This window comes from Vulpes vulpes, unplaced genomic scaffold (assembly GCF_048418805.1).
Source record: "Vulpes vulpes isolate BD-2025 unplaced genomic scaffold, VulVul3 u000000811, whole genome shotgun sequence".
Classification (NCBI taxonomy): Eukaryota; Metazoa; Chordata; class Mammalia; order Carnivora; family Canidae; genus Vulpes; species Vulpes vulpes.
The window spans coordinates 128,108-150,917 of NW_027325756.1; the positions used below are offsets into that span (position 1 = coordinate 128,108).

Here is a 22,810-nt window from a genome sequence, read left to right on the forward strand (position 1 = left end):
CCGCGGACGTCTACGGCCATACCACCCTGAACGCGCCCGATCTCGTCTGATCTCGGAAGCTAAGCAGGGTCGGGCCTGGTTAGTACTTGGATGGGAGACCGCCTGGGAATACCGGGTGCTGTAGGCTTTTTTTCCTCGGCCTTTTGCCTGCCTTCCTGTCTGTCCCTTGGCCGCCAACGCCCCCTCGACCAACGCGGCGGCGGCGGCGGCGGCGGCGGCGGCGGCGGCGGCGGCGGCGGCGCCCCCCTCCGGGCGACCCGTGGCATGGCCCCCGCCCCGCCGGAAGCACCGCAGGGCGCCGCGGAGCACCGAGGGCGCCGGCTGCACGGGCAGGAGGCCACACACATGCACCACCTCCTCTTCCTCTCAAGCCCTTCACCCTCGCAGCCCGCCCTTCAAGCACACCCACCCACGTCCTAGCCGGCCGCGCGTCCCAGGGCGCCGCGGGGGCCCGAAGGCGGCCGACGGAGGGGACGGGGCGACAGCAGGAACCTCGGGGCCGGGGCGGGGAGGGGGCGGTCGCTGGGGGGAGCCGGGCGGGGGCTGGATCCCGTCTCCGCAGGCCTGCGAGCCCCTCCGGGGGGCCGGGGCGGGGCTTTGGGGGCCGGGGCCGGGGCGGGGCTTTGGGGGCCGGGGCCGGGGCCGGGGCCCTCCTCGCCCCGCCCCAATCTCCGCCCCCAGGCCCGCCCCCAGCCCCTAGCAATTCCCTGGCACCGCCCCCAGCCTCCAAGCCACCCAGCCACCCGCAACCCCCCCCACCTTCGGCCCGGGCCCGCCTGCACCTTCTCTCCGAAGGACATGCCCTGCCTCCCCCGCGGACCACCGTCCCTTCGGCCCTCAGCCACGACGTCCACGCTCCGCGGGCCAGGGACACCAGATGGCCCGACCGCCCGGGGCCTCAGGCCCCGTTGGCACCGGGCTGCGCGCTCCGCGGCCCCGCAACAGCCAAGGCCACAGCGACGCGGGGGCGGCCGGCACCCATGCCGAAAAGGGCCGCGCGCAACACAGCAAGAGACACAAGAGAGACTCGCTCCGCGCCTGGGCGTGGGCGCCGCGCACGCAACACAGGCACACGGTCCCGCGGCGGTTCGGCTGATGGGCAGGAATGGGGGCAGAACGGCATCCCTGACACCGTGGCTGCAGGGCCCGCGGCTGCCAGGGCTCCTAAGGCAGCTCCAGGGCCTGCGCCCCTCCGGCGGGGTGGCTGCCTCGCCCCCACAGGCCTTGTGGCCCAGCTCCGAGTGCCCGTGTCCCTCCGTCTGTGTGTGTGTGTGTGTGTGTCTGTCTGTCTGTCGTGGGCACCTGTGTCTGTGTCCCTGCCTGTCCGAGGATGGGGTCCGGCGGCGCGGGCGGCCCCGGCTTGGCTTTGAGCCAGGCCGGCTGAAGAACAGGAGAGGCCAGGGGTCGTCCGGAGCCGGCCGGCGCCGGCCCGCGGCACCCCCCCAGCCAGTGAGCGGTCCGAGGTGGGGCGGCGTGCCATCCGGGGAGCCGAGCGGCGGCGACGCGCCCGCCAGGCCGGGGACGGGAGCGCGCCCGGGCTCCGGCGACAGCCTCCGCTCCGGGGTGCGGGAGGCGTCTTGGCCCCCACCCCCCCCGCCCGGCCCGGGGCAGGCGCCCTCCGCCACCCCGGGCGCGGCGCGGGAGGCGGTCAGTCAATCAATCAGTCGGGCCGGCAGGCGAGCATGCAGGCGGGCTGGCGCGATCGGGCGGGCGGAGGGCTGAGGAGCGGCGGGCGCCTGGCCCGGAGAGGCGCAGAGCAGGCTCTTGGGGCGCCCAGCGGCAGCCGCGGACGTCTACGGCCATACCACCCTGAACGCGCCCGATCTCGTCTGATCTCGGAAGCTAAGCAGGGTCGGGCCTGGTTAGTACTTGGATGGGAGACCGCCTGGGAATACCGGGTGCTGTAGGCTTTTTTTCCTCGGCCTTTTGCCTGCCTTCCTGTCTGTCCCTTGGCCGCCAACGCCCCCTCGACCAACGCGGCGGCGGCGGCGGCGGCGGCGGCGGCGGCGGCGGCGGCGGCGCCCCCCTCCGGGCGACCCGTGGCATGGCCCCCGCCCCGCCGGAAGCACCGCAGGGCGCCGCGGAGCACCGAGGGCGCCGGCTGCACGGGCAGGAGGCCACACACATGCACCACCTCCTCTTCCTCTCAAGCCCTTCACCCTCGCAGCCCGCCCTTCAAGCACACCCACCCACGTCCTAGCCGGCCGCGCGTCCCAGGGCGCCGCGGGGGCCCGAAGGCGGCCGACGGAGGGGACGGGGCGACAGCAGGAACCTCGGGGCCGGGGCGGGGAGGGGGCGGTCGCTGGGGGGAGCCGGGCGGGGGCTGGATCCCGTCTCCGCAGGCCTGCGAGCCCCTCCGGGGGGCCGGGGCGGGGCTTTGGGGGCCGGGGCCGGGGCGGGGCTTTGGGGGCCGGGGCCGGGGCCGGGGCCCTCCTCGCCCCGCCCCAATCTCCGCCCCCAGGCCCGCCCCCAGCCCCTAGCAATTCCCTGGCACCGCCCCCAGCCTCCAAGCCACCCAGCCACCCGCAACCCCCCCCACCTTCGGCCCGGGCCCGCCTGCACCTTCTCTCCGAAGGACATGCCCTGCCTCCCCCGCGGACCACCGTCCCTTCGGCCCTCAGCCACGACGTCCACGCTCCGCGGGCCCGGGACACCAGATGGCCCGACCGCCCGGGGCCTCAGGCCCCGTTGGCACCGGGCTGCGCGCTCCGCGGCCCCGCAACAGCCAAGGCCACAGCGACGCGGGGGCGGCCGGCACCCATGCCGAAAAGGGCCGCGCGCAACACAGCAAGAGACACAAGAGAGACTCGCTCCGCGCCTGGGCGTGGGCGCCGCGCACGCAACACAGGCACACGGTCCCGCGGCGGTTCGGCTGATGGGCAGGAATGGGGGCAGAACGGCATCCCTGACACCGTGGCTGCAGGGCCCGCGGCTGCCAGGGCTCCTAAGGCAGCTCCAGGGCCTGCGCCCCTCCGGCGGGGTGGCTGCCTCGCCCCCACAGGCCTTGTGGCCCAGCTCCGAGTGCCCGTGTCCCTCCGTCTGTGTGTGTGTGTGTGTGTGTCTGTCTGTCTGTCGTGGGCACCTGTGTCTGTGTCCCTGCCTGTCCGAGGATGGGGTCCGGCGGCGCGGGCGGCCCCGGCTTGGCTTTGAGCCAGGCCGGCTGAAGAACAGGAGAGGCCAGGGGTCGTCCGGAGCCGGCCGGCGCCGGCCCGCGGCACCCCCCCAGCCAGTGAGCGGTCCGAGGTGGGGCGGCGTGCCATCCGGGGAGCCGAGCGGCGGCGACGCGCCCGCCAGGCCGGGGACGGGAGCGCGCCCGGGCTCCGGCGACAGCCTCCGCTCCGGGGTGCGGGAGGCGTCTTGGCCCCCACCCCCCCCGCCCGGCCCGGGGCAGGCGCCCTCCGCCACCCCGGGCGCGGCGCGGGAGGCGGTCAGTCAATCAATCAGTCGGGCCGGCAGGCGAGCATGCAGGCGGGCTGGCGCGATCGGGCGGGCGGAGGGCTGAGGAGCGGCGGGCGCCTGGCCCGGAGAGGCGCAGAGCAGGCTCTTGGGGCGCCCAGCGGCAGCCGCGGACGTCTACGGCCATACCACCCTGAACGCGCCCGATCTCGTCTGATCTCGGAAGCTAAGCAGGGTCGGGCCTGGTTAGTACTTGGATGGGAGACCGCCTGGGAATACCGGGTGCTGTAGGCTTTTTTTCCTCGGCCTTTTGCCTGCCTTCCTGTCTGTCCCTTGGCCGCCAACGCCCCCTCGACCAACGCGGCGGCGGCGGCGGCGGCGGCGGCGGCGCCCCCCTCCGGGCGACCCGTGGCATGGCCCCCGCCCCGCCGGAAGCACCGCAGGGCGCCGCGGAGCACCGAGGGCGCCGGCTGCACGGGCAGGAGGCCACACACATGCACCACCTCCTCTTCCTCTCAAGCCCTTCACCCTCGCAGCCCGCCCTTCAAGCACACCCACCCACGTCCTAGCCGGCCGCGCGTCCCAGGGCGCCGCGGGGGCCCGAAGGCGGCCGACGGAGGGGACGGGGCGACAGCAGGAACCTCGGGGCCGGGGCGGGGAGGGGGCGGTCGCTGGGGGGAGCCGGGCGGGGGCTGGATCCCGTCTCCGCAGGCCTGCGAGCCCCTCCGGGGGGCCGGGGCGGGGCTTTGGGGGCCGGGGCCGGGGCGGGGCTTTGGGGGCCGGGGCCGGGGCCGGGGCCCTCCTCGCCCCGCCCCAATCTCCGCCCCCAGGCCCGCCCCCAGCCCCTAGCAATTCCCTGGCACCGCCCCCAGCCTCCAAGCCACCCAGCCACCCGCAACCCCCCCCACCTTCGGCCCGGGCCCGCCTGCACCTTCTCTCCGAAGGACATGCCCTGCCTCCCCCGCGGACCACCGTCCCTTCGGCCCTCAGCCACGACGTCCACGCTCCGCGGGCCCGGGACACCAGATGGCCCGACCGCCCGGGGCCTCAGGCCCCGTTGGCACCGGGCTGCGCGCTCCGCGGCCCCGCAACAGCCAAGGCCACAGCGACGCGGGGGCGGCCGGCACCCATGCCGAAAAGGGCCGCGCGCAACACAGCAAGAGACACAAGAGAGACTCGCTCCGCGCCTGGGCGTGGGCGCCGCGCACGCAACACAGGCACACGGTCCCGCGGCGGTTCGGCTGATGGGCAGGAATGGGGGCAGAACGGCATCCCTGACACCGTGGCTGCAGGGCCCGCGGCTGCCAGGGCTCCTAAGGCAGCTCCAGGGCCTGCGCCCCTCCGGCGGGGTGGCTGCCTCGCCCCCACAGGCCTTGTGGCCCAGCTCCGAGTGCCCGTGTCCCTCCGTCTGTGTGTGTGTGTGTGTGTGTCTGTCTGTCTGTCGTGGGCACCTGTGTCTGTGTCCCTGCCTGTCCGAGGATGGGGTCCGGCGGCGCGGGCGGCCCCGGCTTGGCTTTGAGCCAGGCCGGCTGAAGAACAGGAGAGGCCAGGGGTCGTCCGGAGCCGGCCGGCGCCGGCCCGCGGCACCCCCCCAGCCAGTGAGCGGTCCGAGGTGGGGCGGCGTGCCATCCGGGGAGCCGAGCGGCGGCGACGCGCCCGCCAGGCCGGGGACGGGAGCGCGCCCGGGCTCCGGCGACAGCCTCCGCTCCGGGGTGCGGGAGGCGTCTTGGCCCCCACCCCCCCCGCCCGGCCCGGGGCAGGCGCCCTCCGCCACCCCGGGCGCGGCGCGGGAGGCGGTCAGTCAATCAATCAGTCGGGCCGGCAGGCGAGCATGCAGGCGGGCTGGCGCGATCGGGCGGGCGGAGGGCTGAGGAGCGGCGGGCGCCTGGCCCGGAGAGGCGCAGAGCAGGCTCTTGGGGCGCCCAGCGGCAGCCGTGGACGTCTACGGCCATACCACCCTGAACGCGCCCGATCTCGTCTGATCTCGGAAGCTAAGCAGGGTCGGGCCTGGTTAGTACTTGGATGGGAGACCGCCTGGGAATACCGGGTGCTGTAGGCTTTTTTTCCTCGGCCTTTTGCCTGCCTTCCTGTCTGTCCCTTGGCCGCCAACGCCCCCTCGACCAACGCGGCGGCGGCGGCGGCGGCGGCGGCGGCGGCGGCGGCGGCGGCGGCGGCGCCCCCCTCCGGGCGACCCGTGGCATGGCCCCCGCCCCGCCGGAAGCACCGCAGGGCGCCGCGGAGCACCGAGGGCGCCGGCTGCACGGGCAGGAGGCCACACACATGCACCACCTCCTCTTCCTCTCAAGCCCTTCACCCTCGCAGCCCGCCCTTCAAGCACACCCACCCACGTCCTAGCCGGCCGCGCGTCCCAGGGCGCCGCGGGGGCCCGAAGGCGGCCGACGGAGGGGACGGGGCGACAGCAGGAACCTCGGGGCCGGGGCGGGGAGGGGGCGGTCGCTGGGGGGAGCCGGGCGGGGGCTGGATCCCGTCTCCGCAGGCCTGCGAGCCCCTCCGGGGGGCCGGGGCGGGGCTTTGGGGGCCGGGGCCGGGGCGGGGCTTTGGGGGCCGGGGCCGGGGCCGGGGCCCTCCTCGCCCCGCCCCAATCTCCGCCCCCAGGCCCGCCCCCAGCCCCTAGCAATTCCCTGGCACCGCCCCCAGCCTCCAAGCCACCCAGCCACCCGCAACCCCCCCCACCTTCGGCCCGGGCCCGCCTGCACCTTCTCTCCGAAGGACATGCCCTGCCTCCCCCGCGGACCACCGTCCCTTCGGCCCTCAGCCACGACGTCCACGCTCCGCGGGCCCGGGACACCAGATGGCCCGACCGCCCGGGGCCTCAGGCCCCGTTGGCACCGGGCTGCGCGCTCCGCGGCCCCGCAACAGCCAAGGCCACAGCGACGCGGGGGCGGCCGGCACCCATGCCGAAAAGGGCCGCGCGCAACACAGCAAGAGACACAAGAGAGACTCGCTCCGCGCCTGGGCGTGGGCGCCGCGCACGCAACACAGGCACACGGTCCCGCGGCGGTTCGGCTGATGGGCAGGAATGGGGGCAGAACGGCATCCCTGACACCGTGGCTGCAGGGCCCGCGGCTGCCAGGGCTCCTAAGGCAGCTCCAGGGCCTGCGCCCCTCCGGCGGGGTGGCTGCCTCGCCCCCACAGGCCTTGTGGCCCAGCTCCGAGTGCCCGTGTCCCTCCGTCTGTGTGTGTGTGTGTGTGTGTGTGTGTCTGTCTGTCTGTCGTGGGCACCTGTGTCTGTGTCCCTGCCTGTCCGAGGATGGGGTCCGGCGGCGCGGGCGGCCCCGGCTTGGCTTTGAGCCAGGCCGGCTGAAGAACAGGAGAGGCCAGGGGTCGTCCGGAGCCGGCCGGCGCCGGCCCGCGGCACCCCCCCAGCCAGTGAGCGGTCCGAGGTGGGGCGGCGTGCCATCCGGGGAGCCGAGCGGCGGCGACGCGCCCGCCAGGCCGGGGACGGGAGCGCGCCCGGGCTCCGGCGACAGCCTCCGCTCCGGGGTGCGGGAGGCGTCTTGGCCCCCACCCCCCCCGCCCGGCCCGGGGCAGGCGCCCTCCGCCACCCCGGGCGCGGCGCGGGAGGCGGTCAGTCAATCAATCAGTCGGGCCGGCAGGCGAGCATGCAGGCGGGCTGGCGCGATCGGGCGGGCGGAGGGCTGAGGAGCGGCGGGCGCCTGGCCCGGAGAGGCGCAGAGCAGGCTCTTGGGGCGCCCAGCGGCAGCCGCGGACGTCTACGGCCATACCACCCTGAACGCGCCCGATCTCGTCTGATCTCGGAAGCTAAGCAGGGTCGGGCCTGGTTAGTACTTGGATGGGAGACCGCCTGGGAATACCGGGTGCTGTAGGCTTTTTTTCCTCGGCCTTTTGCCTGCCTTCCTGTCTGTCCCTTGGCCGCCAACGCCCCCTCGACCAACGCGGCGGCGGCGGCGGCGGCGGCGGCGGCGGCGGCGGCGGCGGCGGCGGCGCCCCCCTCCGGGCGACCCGTGGCATGGCCCCCGCCCCGCCGGAAGCACCGCAGGGCGCCGCGGAGCACCGAGGGCGCCGGCTGCACGGGCAGGAGGCCACACACATGCACCACCTCCTCTTCCTCTCAAGCCCTTCACCCTCGCAGCCCGCCCTTCAAGCACACCCACCCACGTCCTAGCCGGCCGCGCGTCCCAGGGCGCCGCGGGGGCCCGAAGGCGGCCGACGGAGGGGACGGGGCGACAGCAGGAACCTCGGGGCCGGGGCGGGGAGGGGGCGGTCGCTGGGGGGAGCCGGGCGGGGGCTGGATCCCGTCTCCGCAGGCCTGCGAGCCCCTCCGGGGGGCCGGGGCGGGGCTTTGGGGGCCGGGGCCGGGGCGGGGCTTTGGGGGCCGGGGCCGGGGCCGGGGCCCTCCTCGCCCCGCCCCAATCTCCGCCCCCAGGCCCGCCCCCAGCCCCTAGCAATTCCCTGGCACCGCCCCCAGCCTCCAAGCCACCCAGCCACCCGCAACCCCCCCCACCTTCGGCCCGGGCCCGCCTGCACCTTCTCTCCGAAGGACATGCCCTGCCTCCCCCGCGGACCACCGTCCCTTCGGCCCTCAGCCACGACGTCCACGCTCCGCGGGCCCGGGACACCAGATGGCCCGACCGCCCGGGGCCTCAGGCCCCGTTGGCACCGGGCTGCGCGCTCCGCGGCCCCGCAACAGCCAAGGCCACAGCGACGCGGGGGCGGCCGGCACCCATGCCGAAAAGGGCCGCGCGCAACACAGCAAGAGACACAAGAGAGACTCGCTCCGCGCCTGGGCGTGGGCGCCGCGCACGCAACACAGGCACACGGTCCCGCGGCGGTTCGGCTGATGGGCAGGAATGGGGGCAGAACGGCATCCCTGACACCGTGGCTGCAGGGCCCGCGGCTGCCAGGGCTCCTAAGGCAGCTCCAGGGCCTGCGCCCCTCCGGCGGGGTGGCTGCCTCGCCCCCACAGGCCTTGTGGCCCAGCTCCGAGTGCCCGTGTCCCTCCGTCTGTGTGTGTGTGTGTGTGTGTCTGTCTGTCTGTCGTGGGCACCTGTGTCTGTGTCCCTGCCTGTCCGAGGATGGGGTCCGGCGGCGCGGGCGGCCCCGGCTTGGCTTTGAGCCAGGCCGGCTGAAGAACAGGAGAGGCCAGGGGTCGTCCGGAGCCGGCCGGCGCCGGCCCGCGGCACCCCCCCAGCCAGTGAGCGGTCCGAGGTGGGGCGGCGTGCCATCCGGGGAGCCGAGCGGCGGCGACGCGCCCGCCAGGCCGGGGACGGGAGCGCGCCCGGGCTCCGGCGACAGCCTCCGCTCCGGGGTGCGGGAGGCGTCTTGGCCCCCACCCCCCCCGCCCGGCCCGGGGCAGGCGCCCTCCGCCACCCCGGGCGTGGCGCGGGAGGCGGTCAGTCAATCAATCAGTCGGGCCGGCAGGCGAGCATGCAGGCGGGCTGGCGCGATCGGGCGGGCGGAGGGCTGAGGAGCGGCGGGCGCCTGGCCCGGAGAGGCGCAGAGCAGGCTCTTGGGGCGCCCAGCGGCAGCCGCGGACGTCTACGGCCATACCACCCTGAACGCGCCCGATCTCGTCTGATCTCGGAAGCTAAGCAGGGTCGGGCCTGGTTAGTACTTGGATGGGAGACCGCCTGGGAATACCGGGTGCTGTAGGCTTTTTTTCCTCGGCCTTTTGCCTGCCTTCCTGTCTGTCCCTTGGCCGCCAACGCGCCCCTCGACCAACGCGGAGGCGGCGGCGGCGGCGGCGGCGACGGCGGCGGCGGCGGCGGCGGCGCCCCCCTCCGGGCGACCCGTGGCATGGCCCCCGCCCCGCCGGAAGCACCGCAGGGCGCCGCGGAGCACCGAGGGCGCCGGCTGCACGGGCAGGAGGCCACACACATGCACCACCTCCTCTTCCTCTCAAGCCCTTCACCCTCGCAGCCCGCCCTTCAAGCACACCCACCCACGTCCTAGCCGGCCGCGCGTCCCAGGGCGCCTCGGGGGCCCGAAGGCGGCCGACGGAGGGGACGGGGCGACAGCAGGAACCTCGGGGCCGGGGCGGGGAGGGGGCGGTCGCTGGGGGGAGCCGGGCGGGGGCTGGATCCCGTCTCCGCAGGCCTGCGAGCCCCTCCGGGGGGCCGGGGCGGGGCTTTGGGGGCCGGGGCCGGGGCGGGGCTTTGGGGGCCGGGGCCGGGGCCGGGGCCCTCCTCGCCCCGCCCCAATCTCCGCCCCCAGGCCCGCCCCCAGCCCCTAGCAATTCCCTGGCACCGCCCCCAGCCTCCAAGCCACCCAGCCACCCGCAACCCCCCCCACCTTCGGCCCGGGCCCGCCTGCACCTTCTCTCCGAAGGACATGCCCTGCCTCCCCCGCGGACCACCGTCCCTTCGGCCCTCAGCCACGACGTCCACGCTCCGCGGGCCCGGGACACCAGATGGCCCGACCGCCCGGGGCCTCAGGCCCCGTTGGCACCGGGCTGCGCGCTCCGCGGCCCCGCAACAGCCAAGGCCACAGCGACGCGGGGGCGGCCGGCACCCATGCCGAAAAGGGCCGCGCGCAACACAGCAAGAGACACAAGAGAGACTCGCTCCGCGCCTGGGCGTGGGCGCCGCGCACGCAACACAGGCACACGGTCCCGCGGCGGTTCGGCTGATGGGCAGGAATGGGGGCAGAACGGCATCCCTGACACCGTGGCTGCAGGGCCCGCGGCTGCCAGGGCTCCTAAGGCAGCTCCAGGGCCTGCGCCCCTCCGGCGGGGTGGCTGCCTCGCCCCCACAGGCCTTGTGGCCCAGCTCCGAGTGCCCGTGTCCCTCCGTCTGTGTGTGTGTGTGTGTGTGTGTGTGTCTGTCTGTCTGTCGTGGGCACCTGTGTCTGTGTCCCTGCCTGTCCGAGGATGGGGTCCGGCGGCGCGGGCGGCCCCGGCTTGGCTTTGAGCCAGGCCGGCTGAAGAACAGGAGAGGCCAGGGGTCGTCCGGAGCCGGCCGGCGCCGGCCCGCGGCACCCCCCCAGCCAGTGAGCGGTCCGAGGTGGGGCGGCGTGCCATCCGGGGAGCCGAGCGGCGGCGACGCGCCCGCCAGGCCGGGGACGGGAGCGCGCCCGGGCTCCGGCGACAGCCTCCGCTCCGGGGTGCGGGAGGCGTCTTGGCCCCCACCCCCCCCGCCCGGCCCGGGGCAGGCGCCCTCCGCCACCCCGGGCGCGGCGCGGGAGGCGGTCAGTCAATCAATCAGTCGGGCCGGCAGGCGAGCATGCAGGCGGGCTGGCGCGATCGGGCGGGCGGAGGGCTGAGGAGCGGCGGGCGCCTGGCCCGGAGAGGCGCAGAGCAGGCTCTTGGGGCGCCCAGCGGCAGCCGCGGACGTCTACGGCCATACCACCCTGAACGCGCCCGATCTCGTCTGATCTCGGAAGCTAAGCAGGGTCGGGCCTGGTTAGTACTTGGATGGGAGACCGCCTGGGAATACCGGGTGCTGTAGGCTTTTTTTCCTCGGCCTTTTGCCTGCCTTCCTGTCTGTCCCTTGGCCGCCAACGCCCCCTCGACCAACGCGGCGGCGGCGGCGGCGGCGGCGGCGGCGGCGGCGGCGGCGGCGCCCCCCTCCGGGCGACCCGTGGCATGGCCCCCGCCCCGCCGGAAGCACCGCAGGGCGCCGCGGAGCACCGAGGGCGCCGGCTGCACGGGCAGGAGGCCACACACATGCACCACCTCCTCTTCCTCTCAAGCCCTTCACCCTCGCAGCCCGCCCTTCAAGCACACCCACCCACGTCCTAGCCGGCCGCGCGTCCCAGGGCGCCGCGGGGGCCCGAAGGCGGCCGACGGAGGGGACGGGGCGACAGCAGGAACCTCGGGGCCGGGGCGGGGAGGGGGCGGTCGCTGGGGGGAGCCGGGCGGGGGCTGGATCCCGTCTCCGCAGGCCTGCGAGCCCCTCCGGGGGGCCGGGGCGGGGCTTTGGGGGCCGGGGCCGGGGCGGGGCTTTGGGGGCCGGGGCCGGGGCCGGGGCCCTCCTCGCCCCGCCCCAATCTCCGCCCCCAGGCCCGCCCCCAGCCCCTAGCAATTCCCTGGCACCGCCCCCAGCCTCCAAGCCACCCAGCCACCCGCAACCCCCCCCACCTTCGGCCCGGGCCCGCCTGCACCTTCTCTCCGAAGGACATGCCCTGCCTCCCCCGCGGACCACCGTCCCTTCGGCCCTCAGCCACGACGTCCACGCTCCGCGGGCCCGGGACACCAGATGGCCCGACCGCCCGGGGCCTCAGGCCCCGTTGGCACCGGGCTGCGCGCTCCGCGGCCCCGCAACAGCCAAGGCCACAGCGACGCGGGGGCGGCCGGCACCCATGCCGAAAAGGGCCGCGCGCAACACAGCAAGAGACACAAGAGAGACTCGCTCCGCGCCTGGGCGTGGGCGCCGCGCACGCAACACAGGCACACGGTCCCGCGGCGGTTCGGCTGATGGGCAGGAATGGGGGCAGAACGGCATCCCTGACACCGTGGCTGCAGGGCCCGCGGCTGCCAGGGCTCCTAAGGCAGCTCCAGGGCCTGCGCCCCTCCGGCGGGGTGGCTGCCTCGCCCCCACAGGCCTTGTGGCCCAGCTCCGAGTGCCCGTGTCCCTCCGTCTGTGTGTGTGTGTGTGTGTGTCTGTCTGTCTGTCGTGGGCACCTGTGTCTGTGTCCCTGCCTGTCCGAGGATGGGGTCCGGCGGCGCGGGCGGCCCCGGCTTGGCTTTGAGCCAGGCCGGCTGAAGAACAGGAGAGGCCAGGGGTCGTCCGGAGCCGGCCGGCGCCGGCCCGCGGCACCCCCCCAGCCAGTGAGCGGTCCGAGGTGGGGCGGCGTGCCATCCGGGGAGCCGAGCGGCGGCGACGCGCCCGCCAGGCCGGGGACGGGAGCGCGCCCGGGCTCCGGCGACAGCCTCCGCTCCGGGGTGCGGGAGGCGTCTTGGCCCCCACCCCCCCCGCCCGGCCCGGGGCAGGCGCCCTCCGCCACCCCGGGCGCGGCGCGGGAGGCGGTCAGTCAATCAATCAGTCGGGCCGGCAGGCGAGCATGCAGGCGGGCTGGCGCGATCGGGCGGGCGGAGGGCTGAGGAGCGGCGGGCGCCTGGCCCGGAGAGGCGCAGAGCAGGCTCTTGGGGCGCCCAGCGGCAGCCGCGGACGTCTACGGCCATACCACCCTGAACGCGCCCGATCTCGTCTGATCTCGGAAGCTAAGCAGGGTCGGGCCTGGTTAGTACTTGGATGGGAGACCGCCTGGGAATACCGGGTGCTGTAGGCTTTTTTTCCTCGGCCTTTTGCCTGCCTTCCTGTCTGTCCCTTGGCCGCCAACGCGCCCCTCGACCAACGCGGAGGCGGCGGCGGCGGCGGCGGCGACGGCGGCGGCGGCGGCGGCGGCGCCCCCCTCCGGGCGACCCGTGGCATGGCCCCCGCCCCGCCGGAAGCACCGCAGGGCGCCGCGGAGCACCGAGGGCGCCCGCTGCACGGGCAGGAGGCCACACACATGCACCACCTCCTCTTCCTCTCAAGCCCTTCACCCTCGCAGCCCGCCCTTCAAGCACACCCACCCACGTCCTAGCCGGCCGCGCGTCCCAGGGCGCCTCGGGGGCCCGAAGGCGGCCGACGGAGGGGACGGGGCGACAGCAGGAACCTCGGGGCCGGGGCGGGGAGGGGGCGGTCGCTGGGGGGAGCCGGGCGGGGGCTGGATCCCGTCTCCGCAGGCCTGCGAGCCCCTCCGGGGGGCCGGGGCGGGGCTTTGGGGGCCGGGGCCGGGGCCGGGGCCGGGGCCGGGCCCGCCTGCGGGCCCTCCTCGCCCCGCCCCAATCTCCGCCCCCAGGCCCGCCCCCAGCCCCTAGCAATTCCCTGGCACCGCCCCCAGCCTCCAAGCCACCCAGCCACCCGCAACCCCCCCCACCTTCGGCCCGGGCCCGCCTGCACCTTCTCTCCGAAGGACATGCCCTGCCTCCCCCGCGGACCACCGTCCCTTCGGCCCTCAGCCACGACGTCCACGCTCCGCGGGCCCGGGACACCAGATGGCCCGACCGCCCGGGGCCTCAGGCCCCGTTGGCACCGGGCTGCGCGCTCCGCGGCCCCGCAACAGCCAAGGCCACAGCGACGCGGGGGCGGCCGGCACCCATGCCGAAAAGGGCCGCGCGCAACACAGCAAGAGACACAAGAGAGACTCGCTCCGCGCCTGGGCGTGGGCGCCGCGCACGCAACACAGGCACACGGTCCCGCGGCGGTTCGGCTGATGGGCAGGAATGGGGGCAGAACGGCATCCCTGACACCGTGGCTGCAGGGCCCGCGGCTGCCAGGGCTCCTAAGGCAGCTCCAGGGCCTGCGCCCCTCCGGCGGGGTGGCTGCCTCGCCCCCACAGGCCTTGTGGCCCAGCTCCGAGTGCCCGTGTCCCTCCGTCTGTGTGTGTGTGTGTGTGTGTCTGTCTGTCTGTCGTGGGCACCTGTGTCTGTGTCCCTGCCTGTCCGAGGATGGGGTCCGGCGGCGCGGGCGGCCCCGGCTTGGCTTTGAGCCAGGCCGGCTGAAGAACAGGAGAGGCCAGGGGTCGTCCGGAGCCGGCCGGCGCCGGCCCGCGGCACCCCCCCAGCCAGTGAGCGGTCCGAGGTGGGGCGGCGTGCCATCCGGGGAGCCGAGCGGCGGCGACGCGCCCGCCAGGCCGGGGACGGGAGCGCGCCCGGGCTCCGGCGACAGCCTCCGCTCCGGGGTGCGGGAGGCGTCTTGGCCCCCACCCCCCCCGCCCGGCCCGGGGCAGGCGCCCTCCGCCACCCCGGGCGCGGCGCGGGAGGCGGTCAGTCAATCAATCAGTCGGGCCGGCAGGCGAGCATGCAGGCGGGCTGGCGCGATCGGGCGGGCGGAGGGCTGAGGAGCGGCGGGCGCCTGGCCCGGAGAGGCGCAGAGCAGGCTCTTGGGGCGCCCAGCGGCAGCCGCGGACGTCTACGGCCATACCACCCTGAACGCGCCCGATCTCGTCTGATCTCGGAAGCTAAGCAGGGTCGGGCCTGGTTAGTACTTGGATGGGAGACCGCCTGGGAATACCGGGTGCTGTAGGCTTTTTTTCCTCGGCCTTTTGCCTGCCTTCCTGTCTGTCCCTTGGCCGCCAACGCCCCCTCGACCAACGCGGCGGCGGCGGCGGCGGCGGCGGCGGCGGCGGCGGCGGCGGCGGCGCCCCCCTCCGGGCGACCCGTGGCATGGCCCCCGCCCCGCCGGAAGCACCGCAGGGCGCCGCGGAGCACCGAGGGCGCCGGCTGCACGGGCAGGAGGCCACACACATGCACCACCTCCTCTTCCTCTCAAGCCCTTCACCCTCGCAGCCCGCCCTTCAAGCACACCCACCCACGTCCTAGCCGGCCGCGCGTCCCAGGGCGCCGCGGGGGCCCGAAGGCGGCCGACGGAGGGGACGGGGCGACAGCAGGAACCTCGGGGCCGGGGCGGGGAGGGGGCGGTCGCTGGGGGGAGCCGGGCGGGGGCTGGATCCCGTCTCCGCAGGCCTGCGAGCCCCTCCGGGGGGCCGGGGCGGGGCTTTGGGGGCCGGGGCCGGGGCGGGGCTTTGGGGGCCGGGGCCGGGGCCGGGGCCCTCCTCGCCCCGCCCCAATCTCCGCCCCCAGGCCCGCCCCCAGCCCCTAGCAATTCCCTGGCACCGCCCCCAGCCTCCAAGCCACCCAGCCACCCGCAACCCCCCCCACCTTCGGCCCGGGCCCGCCTGCACCTTCTCTCCGAAGGACATGCCCTGCCTCCCCCGCGGACCACCGTCCCTTTGGCCCTCAGCCACGACGTCCACGCTCCGCGGGCCCGGGACACCAGATGGCCCGACCGCCCGGGGCCTCAGGCCCCGTTGGCACCGGGCTGCGCGCTCCGCGGCCCCGCAACAGCCAAGGCCACAGCGACGCGGGGGCGGCCGGCACCCATGCCGAAAAGGGCCGCGCGCAACACAGCAAGAGACACAAGAGAGACTCGCTCCGCGCCTGGGCGTGGGCGCCGCGCACGCAACACAGGCACACGGTCCCGCGGCGGTTCGGCTGATGGGCAGGAATGGGGGCAGAACGGCATCCCTGACACCGTGGCTGCAGGGCCCGCGGCTGCCAGGGCTCCTAAGGCAGCTCCAGGGCCTGCGCCCCTCCGGCGGGGTGGCTGCCTCGCCCCCACAGGCCTTGTGGCCCAGCTCCGAGTGCCCGTGTCCCTCCGTCTGTGTGTGTGTGTGTGTGTGTCTGTCTGTCTGTCGTGGGCACCTGTGTCTGTGTCCCTGCCTGTCCGAGGATGGGGTCCGGCGGCGCGGGCGGCCCCGGCTTGGCTTTGAGCCAGGCCGGCTGAAGAACAGGAGAGGCCAGGGGTCGTCCGGAGCCGGCCGGCGCCGGCCCGCGGCACCCCCCCAGCCAGTGAGCGGTCCGAGGTGGGGCGGCGTGCCATCCGGGGAGCCGAGCGGCGGCGACGCGCCCGCCAGGCCGGGGACGGGAGCGCGCCCGGGCTCCGGCGACAGCCTCCGCTCCGGGGTGCGGGAGGCGTCTTGGCCCCCACCCCCCCCGCCCGGCCCGGGGCAGGCGCCCTCCGCCACCCCGGGCGTGGCGCGGGAGGCGGTCAGTCAATCAATCAGTCGGGCCGGCAGGCGAGCATGCAGGCGGGCTGGCGCGATCGGGCGGGCGGAGGGCTGAGGAGCGGCGGGCGCCTGGCCCGGAGAGGCGCAGAGCAGGCTCTTGGGGCGCCCAGCGGCAGCCGCGGACGTCTACGGCCATACCACCCTGAACGCGCCCGATCTCGTCTGATCTCGGAAGCTAAGCAGGGTCGGGCCTGGTTAGTACTTGGATGGGAGACCGCCTGGGAATACCGGGTGCTGTAGGCTTTTTTTCCTCGGCCTTTTGCCTGCCTTCCTGTCTGTCCCTTGGCCGCCAACGCCCCCTCGACCAACGCGGCGGCGGCGGCGGCGGCGGCGGCGGCGGCGGCGGCGCCCCCCTCCGGGCGACCCGTGGCATGGCCCCCGCCCCGCCGGAAGCACCGCAGGGCGCCGCGGAGCACCGAGGGCGCCGGCTGCACGGGCAGGAGGCCACACACATGCACCACCTCCTCTTCCTCTCAAGCCCTTCACCCTCGCAGCCCGCCCTTCAAGCACACCCACCCACGTCCTAGCCGGCCGCGCGTCCCAGGGCGCCGCGGGGGCCCGAAGGCGGCCGACGGAGGGGACGGGGCGACAGCAGGAACCTCGGGGCCGGGGCGGGGAGGGGGCGGTCGCTGGGGGGAGCCGGGCGGGGGCTGGATCCCGTCTCCGCAGGCCTGCGAGCCCCTCCGGGGGGCCGGGGCGGGGCTTTGGGGGCCGGGGCCGGGGCGGGGCTTTGGGGGCCGGGGCCGGGGCCGGGGCCCTCCTCGCCCCGCCCCAATCTCCGCCCCCAGGCCCGCCCCCAGCCCCTAGCAATTCCCTGGCACCGCCCCCAGCCTCCAAGCCACCCAGCCACCCGCAACCCCCCCCACCTTCGGCCCGGGCCCGCCTGCACCTTCTCTCCGAAGGACATGCCCTGCCTCCCCCGCGGACCACCGTCCCTTCGGCCCTCAGCCACGACGTCCACGCTCCGCGGGCCCGGGACACCAGATGGCCCGACCGCCCGGGGCCTCAGGCCCCGTTGGCACCGGGCTGCGCGCTCCGCGGCCCCGCAACAGCCAAGGCCACAGCGACGCGGGGGCGGCCGGCACCCATGCCGAAAAGGGCCGCGCGCAACACAGCAAGAGACACAAGAGAGACTCGCTCCGCGCCTGGGCGTGGGCGCCGCGCACGCAACACAGGCACACGGTCCCGCGGCGGTTCGGCTGATGGGCAGGAATGGGGGCAGAACGGCATCCCTGACACCGTGGCTGCAGGGCCCGCGGCTGCCAGGGCTCCTAAGGCAGCTCCAGGGCCTGCGCCCCTCCGGCGGGGTGGCTGCCTCGCCCCCACAGGCCTTGTGGCCCAGCTCCGAGTGCCCGTGTCCCTCCGTCTGTGTGTGTGTGTGTGTGTGTCTGTCTGTCTGTCGTGGGCACCTGTGTCTGTGTCCCTGCCTGTCCGAGGATGGGGTCCGGCGGCGCGGGCGGCCCCGGCTTGGCTTTGAGCCAGGCCGGCTGAAGAACAGGAGAGGCCAGGGGTCGTCCGGAGCCGGCCGGCGCCGGCCCGCGGCACCCCCCCAGCCAGTGAGCGGTCCGAGGTGGGGCGGCGTGCCATCCGGGGAGCCGAGCGGCGGCGACGCGCCCGCCAGGCCGGGGACGGGAGCGCGCCCGGGCTCCGGCGACAGCCTCCGCTCCGGGGTGCGGGAGGCGTCTTGGCCCCCACCCCCCCCGCCCGGCCCGGGGCAGGCGCCCTCCGCCACCCCGGGCGCGGCGCGGGAGGCGGTCAGTCAATCAATCAGTCGGGCCGGCAGGCGAGCATGCAGGCGGGCTGGCGCGATCGGGCGGGCGGAGGGCTGAGGAGCGGCGGGCGCCTGGCCCGGAGAGGCGCAGAGCAGGCTCTTGGGGCGCCCAGCGGCAGCCGCGGACGTCTACGGCCATACCACCCTGAACGCGCCCGATCTCGTCTGATCTCGGAAGCTAAGCAGGGTCGGGCCTGGTTAGTACTTGGATGGGAGACCGCCTGGGAATACCGGGTGCTGTAGGCTTTTTTTCCTCGGCCTTTTGCCTGCCTTCCTGTCTGTCCCTTGGCCGCCAACGCCCCCTCGACCAACGCGGCGGCGGCGGCGGCGGCGGCGGCGGCGGCGGCGGCGGCGGCGGCGCCCCCCTCCGGGCGACCCGTGGCATGGCCCCCGCCCCGCCGGAAGCACCGCAGGGCGCCGCGGAGCACCGAGGGCGCCGGCTGCACGGGCAGGAGGCCACACACATGCACCACCTCCTCTTCCTCTCAAGCCCTTCACCCTCGCAGCCCGCCCTTCAAGCACACCCACCCACGTCCTAGCCGGCCGCGCGTCCCAGGGCGCCGCGGGGGCCCGAAGGCGGCCGACGGAGGGGACGGGGCGACAGCAGGAACCTCGGGGCCGGGGCGGGGAGGGGGCGGTCGCTGGGGGGAGCCGGGCGGGGGCTGGATCCCGTCTCCGCAGGCCTGCGAGCCCCTCCGGGGGGCCGGGGCGGGGCTTTGGGGGCCGGGGCCGGGGCGGGGCTTTGGGGGCCGGGGCGGGGCTTTGGGGGCCGGGGCCCTCCTCGCCCCGCCCCAATCTCCGCCCCCAGGCCCGCCCCCAGCCCCTAGCAATTCCCTGGCACCGCCCCCAGCCTCCAAGCCACCCAGCCACCCGCAACCCCCCCCACCTTCGGCCCGGGCCCGCCTGCACCTTCTCTCCGAAGGACATGCCCTGCCTCCCCCGCGGACCACCGTCCCTTCGGCCCTCAGCCACGACGTCCACGCTCCGCGGGCCCGGGACACCAGATGGCCCGACCGCCCGGGGCCTCAGGCCCCGTTGGCACCGGGCTGCGCGCTCCGCGGCCCCGCAACAGCCAAGGCCACAGCGACGCGGGGGCGGCCGGCACCCATGCCGAAAAGGGCCGCGCGCAACACAGCAAGAGACACAAGAGAGACTCGCTCCGCGCCTGGGCGTGGGCGCCGCGCACGCAACACAGGCACACGGTCCCGCGGCGGTTCGGCTGATGGGCAGGAATGGGGGCAGAACGGCATCCCTGACACCGTGGCTGCAGGGCCCGCGGCTGCCAGGGCTCCTAAGGCAGCTCCAGGGCCTGCGCCCCTCCGGCGGGGTGGCTGCCTCGCCCCCACAGGCCTTGTGGCCCAGCTCCGAGTGCCCGTGTCCCTCCGTCTGTGTGTGTGTGTGTGTGTGTGTCTGTCTGTCTGTCGTGGGCACCTGTGTCTGTGTCCCTGCCTGTCCGAGGATGGGGTCCGGCGGCGCGGGCGGCCCCGGCTTGGCTTTGAGCCAGGCCGGCTGAAGAACAGGAGAGGCCAGGGGTCGTCCGGAGCCGGCCGGCGCCGGCCCGCGGCACCCCCCCAGCCAGTGAGCGGTCCGAGGTGGGGCGGCGTGCCATCCGGGGAGCCGAGCGGCGGCGACGCGCCCGCCAGGCCGGGGACGGGAGCGCGCCCGGGCTCCGGCGACAGCCTCCGCTCCGGGGTGCGGGAGGCGTCTTGGCCCCCACCCCCCCCGCCCGGCCCGGGGCAGGCGCCCTCCGCCACCCCGGGCGCGGCGCGGGAGGCGGTCAGTCAATCAATCAGTCGGGCCGGCAGGCGAGCATGCAGGCGGGCTGGCGCGATCGGGCGGGCGGAGGGCTGAGGAGCGGCGGGCGCCTGGCCCGGAGAGGCGCAGAGCAGGCTCTTGGGGCGCCCAGCGGCAGCCGCGGACGTCTACGGCCATACCACCCTGAACGCGCCCGATCTCGTCTGATCTCGGAAGCTAAGCAGGGTCGGGCCTGGTTAGTACTTGGATGGGAGACCGCCTGGGAATACCGGGTGCTGTAGGCTTTTTTTCCTCGGCCTTTTGCCTGCCTTCCTGTCTGTCCCTTGGCCGCCAACGCCCCCTCGACCAACGCGGCGGCGGCGGCGGCGGCGGCGGCGGCGGCGGCGGCGGCGGCGCCCCCCTCCGGGCGACCCGTGGCATGGCCCCCGCCCCGCCGGAAGCACCGCAGGGCGCCGCGGAGCACCGAGGGCGCCGGCTGCACGGGCAGGAGGCCACACACATGCACCACCTCCTCTTCCTCTCAAGCCCTTCACCCTCGCAGCCCGCCCTTCAAGCACACCCACCCACGTCCTAGCCGGCCGCGCGTCCCAGGGCGCCGCGGGGGCCCGAAGGCGGCCGACGGAGGGGACGGGGCGACAGCAGGAACCTCGGGGCCGGGGCGGGGAGGGGGCGGTCGCTGGGGGGAGCCGGGCGGGGGCTGGATCCCGTCTCCGCAGGCCTGCGAGCCCCTCCGGGGGGCCGGGGCGGGGCTTTGGGGGCCGGGGCCGGGGCGGGGCTTTGGGGGCCGGGGCCGGGGCCGGGGCCGGGGCCGGGCCCGCCTGCGGGCCCTCCTCGCCCTGCCCCAATCTCCGCCCCCAGGCCCGCCCCCAGCCCCTAGCAATTCCCTGGCACCGCCCCCAGCCTCCAAGCCACCCAGCCACCCGCAACCCCCCCCACCTTCGGCCCGGGCCCGCCTGCACCTTCTCTCCGAAGGACATGCCCTGCCTCCCCCGCGGACCACCGTCCCTTCGGCCCTCAGCCACGACGTCCACGCTCCGCGGGCCCGGGACACCAGATGGCCCGACCGCCCGGGGCCTCAGGCCCCGTTGGCACCGGGCTGCGCGCTCCGCGGCCCCGCAACAGCCAAGGCCACAGCGACGCGGGGGCGGCCGGCACCCATGCCGAAAAGGGCCGCGCGCAACACAGCAAGAGACACAAGAGAGACTCGCTCCGCGCCTGGGCGTGGGCGCCGCGCACGCAACACAGGCACACGGTCCCGCGGCGGTTCGGCTGATGGGCAGGAATGGGGGCAGAACGGCATCCCTGACACCGTGGCTGCAGGGCCCGCGGCTGCCAGGGCTCCTAAGGCAGCTCCAGGGCCTGCGCCCCTCCGGCGGGGTGGCTGCCTCGCCCCCACAGGCCTTGTGGCCCAGCTCCGAGTGCCCGTGTCCCTCCGTCTGTGTGTGTGTGTGTGTGTGTCTGTCTGTCTGTCGTGGGCACCTGTGTCTGTGTCCCTGCCTGTCCGAGGATGGGGTCCGGCGGCGCGGGCGGCCCCGGCTTGGCTTTGAGCCAGGCCGGCTGAAGAACAGGAGAGGCCAGGGGTCGTCCGGAGCCGGCCGGCGCCGGCCCGCGGCACCCCCCCAGCCAGTGAGCGGTCCGAGGTGGGGCGGCGTGCCATCCGGGGAGCCGAGCGGCGGCGACGCGCCCGCCAGGCCGGGGACGGGAGCGCGCCCGGGCTCCGGCGACAGCCTCCGCTCCGGGGTGCGGGAGGCGTCTTGGCCCCCACCCCCCCCGCCCGGCCCGGGGCAGGCGCCCTCCGCCACCCCGGGCGCGGCGCGGGAGGCGGTCAGTCAATCAATCAGTCGGGCCGGCAGGCGAGCATGCAGGCGGGCTGGCGCGATCGGGCGGGCGGAGGGCTGAGGAGCGGCGGGCGCCTGGCCCGGAGAGGCGCAGAGCAGGCTCTTGGGGCGCCCAGCGGCAGCCGCGGACGTCTACGGCCATACCACCCTGAACGCGCCCGATCTCGTCTGATCTCGGAAGCTAAGCAGGGTCGGGCCTGGTTAGTACTTGGATGGGAGACCGCCTGGGAATACCGGGTGCTGTAGGCTTTTTTTCCTCGGCCTTTTGCCTGCCTTCCTGTCTGTCCCTTGGCCGCCAACGCCCCCTCGACCAACGCGGCGGCGGCGGCGGCGGCGGCGGCGGCGCGCCCCCTCCGGGCGACCCGTGGCATGGCCCCCGCCCCGCCGGAAGCACCGCAGGGCGCCGCGGAGCACCGAGGGCGCCGGCTGCACGGGCAGGAGGCCACACACATGCACCACCTCCTCTTCCTCTCAAGCCCTTCACCCTCGCAGCCCGCCCTTCAAGCACACCCACCCACGTCCTAGCCGGCCGCGCGTCCCAGGGCGCCGCGGGGGCCCGAAGGCGGCCGACGGAGGGGACGGGGCGACAGCAGGAACCTCGGGGCCGGGGCGGGGAGGGGGCGGTCGCTGGGGGGAGCCGGGCGGGGGCTGGATCCCGTCTCCGCAGGCCTGCGAGCCCCTCCGGGGGGCCGGGGCGGGGCTTTGGGGGCCGGGGCCGGGGCGGGGCTTTGGGGGCCGGGGCCGGGGCCGGGGCCGGGCCCGCCTGCGGGCCCTCCTCGCCCCGCCCCAATCTCCGCCCCCAGGCCCGCCCCCAGCCCCTAGCAATTCCCTGGCACCGCCCCCAGCCTCCAAGCCACCCAGCCACCCGCAACCCCCCCCACCTTCGGCCCGGGCCCGCCTGCACCTTCTCTCCGAAGGACATGCCCTGCCTCCCCCGCGGACCACCGTCCCTTCGGCCCTCAGCCACGACGTCCACGCTCCGCGGGCCCGGGACACCAGATGGCCCGACCGCCCGGGGCCTCAGGCCCCGTTGGCACCGGGCTGCGCGCTCCGCGGCCCCGCAACAGCCAAGGCCACAGCGACGCGGGGGCGGCCGGCACCCATGCCGAAAAGGGCCGCGCGCAACACAGCAAGAGACACAAGAGAGACTCGCTCCGCGCCTGGGCGTGGGCGCCGCGCACGCAACACAGGCACACGGTCCCGCGGCGGTTCGGCTGATGGGCAGGAATGGGGGCAGAACGGCATCCCTGACACCGTGGCTGCAGGGCCCGCGGCTGCCAGGGCTCCTAAGGCAGCTCCAGGGCCTGCGCCCCTCCGGCGGGGTGGCTGCCTCGCCCCCACAGGCCTTGTGGCCCAGCTCCGAGTGCCCGTGTCCCTCCGTCTGTGTGTGTGTGTGTGTGTGTCTGTCTGTCTGTCGTGGGCACCTGTGTCTGTGTCCCTGCCTGTCCGAGGATGGGGTCCGGCGGCGCGGGCGGCCCCGGCTTGGCTTTGAGCCAGGCCGGCTGAAGAACAGGAG

The 22,810-nt window shown here is 76.0% G+C and overlaps 13 non-coding genes across 13 annotated transcripts; all 13 read left to right on the forward strand.

Moving 5' to 3' along the window:
• The first annotated feature begins 8 nt into the window (after positions 1-8).
• On the forward strand, positions 9-127 carry LOC140596959 (5S ribosomal RNA). Its single transcript, XR_011998828.1, has one exon. It is a non-coding gene; the product is annotated as a 5S ribosomal RNA (ribosomal RNA).
• A 1,664-nt stretch (positions 128-1,791) lies between these two features.
• On the forward strand, positions 1,792-1,910 carry LOC140596960 (5S ribosomal RNA). The gene has a single exon (XR_011998829.1). It is a non-coding gene; the product is annotated as a 5S ribosomal RNA (ribosomal RNA).
• Positions 1,911-3,571: 1,661 nt separating this feature from the next.
• LOC140596961 (5S ribosomal RNA) lies at positions 3,572-3,690 on the forward strand. The gene has a single exon (XR_011998830.1). It is a non-coding gene; the product is annotated as a 5S ribosomal RNA (ribosomal RNA).
• Positions 3,691-5,336: 1,646 nt separating this feature from the next.
• On the forward strand, positions 5,337-5,455 carry LOC140596962 (5S ribosomal RNA). Its single transcript, XR_011998831.1, has one exon. It is a non-coding gene; the product is annotated as a 5S ribosomal RNA (ribosomal RNA).
• A 1,673-nt stretch (positions 5,456-7,128) lies between these two features.
• On the forward strand, positions 7,129-7,247 carry LOC140596963 (5S ribosomal RNA). The gene has a single exon (XR_011998832.1). It is a non-coding gene; the product is annotated as a 5S ribosomal RNA (ribosomal RNA).
• A 1,667-nt stretch (positions 7,248-8,914) lies between these two features.
• Positions 8,915-9,033, forward strand: LOC140596964 (5S ribosomal RNA). Its single transcript, XR_011998833.1, has one exon. It is a non-coding gene; the product is annotated as a 5S ribosomal RNA (ribosomal RNA).
• Positions 9,034-10,707: 1,674 nt separating this feature from the next.
• Positions 10,708-10,826, forward strand: LOC140596965 (5S ribosomal RNA). The gene has a single exon (XR_011998834.1). It is a non-coding gene; the product is annotated as a 5S ribosomal RNA (ribosomal RNA).
• A 1,661-nt stretch (positions 10,827-12,487) lies between these two features.
• LOC140596966 (5S ribosomal RNA) lies at positions 12,488-12,606 on the forward strand. Its single transcript, XR_011998835.1, has one exon. It is a non-coding gene; the product is annotated as a 5S ribosomal RNA (ribosomal RNA).
• Positions 12,607-14,271: 1,665 nt separating this feature from the next.
• On the forward strand, positions 14,272-14,390 carry LOC140596968 (5S ribosomal RNA). The gene has a single exon (XR_011998837.1). It is a non-coding gene; the product is annotated as a 5S ribosomal RNA (ribosomal RNA).
• Positions 14,391-16,054: 1,664 nt separating this feature from the next.
• On the forward strand, positions 16,055-16,173 carry LOC140596969 (5S ribosomal RNA). The gene has a single exon (XR_011998838.1). It is a non-coding gene; the product is annotated as a 5S ribosomal RNA (ribosomal RNA).
• Positions 16,174-17,828: 1,655 nt separating this feature from the next.
• Positions 17,829-17,947, forward strand: LOC140596970 (5S ribosomal RNA). Its single transcript, XR_011998839.1, has one exon. It is a non-coding gene; the product is annotated as a 5S ribosomal RNA (ribosomal RNA).
• Positions 17,948-19,621: 1,674 nt separating this feature from the next.
• LOC140596971 (5S ribosomal RNA) lies at positions 19,622-19,740 on the forward strand. The gene has a single exon (XR_011998840.1). It is a non-coding gene; the product is annotated as a 5S ribosomal RNA (ribosomal RNA).
• Positions 19,741-21,424: 1,684 nt separating this feature from the next.
• Positions 21,425-21,543, forward strand: LOC140596972 (5S ribosomal RNA). Its single transcript, XR_011998841.1, has one exon. It is a non-coding gene; the product is annotated as a 5S ribosomal RNA (ribosomal RNA).
• Positions 21,544-22,810: the final 1,267 nt, after the last annotated feature.